Raw genomic sequence first — 620 nt, 5'->3', positions numbered from 1 at the left:
GGGATTGAGTGAAATACCATCCTAAGAGCATCATGAGCTCGAAGCGGGAGAGCGATGAAGCCGCATAGGGTGGCATATATAGTGACGCAACCACCATCAGGGAACCAACAGGCGCCGACCGGTGCAAGGCTAGCGAATCTGGGATAGGGGAAGAGGATGCTGATGTACCTTTGGATTTTTGGACTAAACTGAAGCAGATTCAAATTTGGTCAAAAAATTGATTGATTTAATGTTTTTTTAAATAGTTCCAACATATTTTCTGAATATTTGATATTTTGGTGAGGGCCTGTTGACGCTCAGAAATGGCATGATTGCAAAGAGTGATTTGAGGCTGTAGCAAGATGAGGTTAAATATATGATTTTATGTTACCATTGGATGGCTCTCTTCAAGCTGATGGAAATAGATATAAAGATAGTCCAAATCGGAGCTCAGGTGTAAAAGTCCAAAACAGAGCTCAGGTGTAAAAGGTATGACAATTTCATAGATACTCGTGTTGACATCAGATTATGAAATGGCATGAAATATTATTAAGATGGCCTCGGATGGAAAATGTTTCAACATAAAAATTGTGTGTCTCGTCGAAATGGGCGATTTTGATATATATAAAAATCTTAATATG

The sequence above is a fragment of the Triticum dicoccoides genome, chromosome 1A (assembly GCF_002162155.2).
Source record: "Triticum dicoccoides isolate Atlit2015 ecotype Zavitan chromosome 1A, WEW_v2.0, whole genome shotgun sequence".
NCBI lineage: Eukaryota > Viridiplantae > Streptophyta > Magnoliopsida > Poales > Poaceae > Triticum > Triticum dicoccoides.
This window is presented reverse-complemented; position numbering follows the sequence as displayed.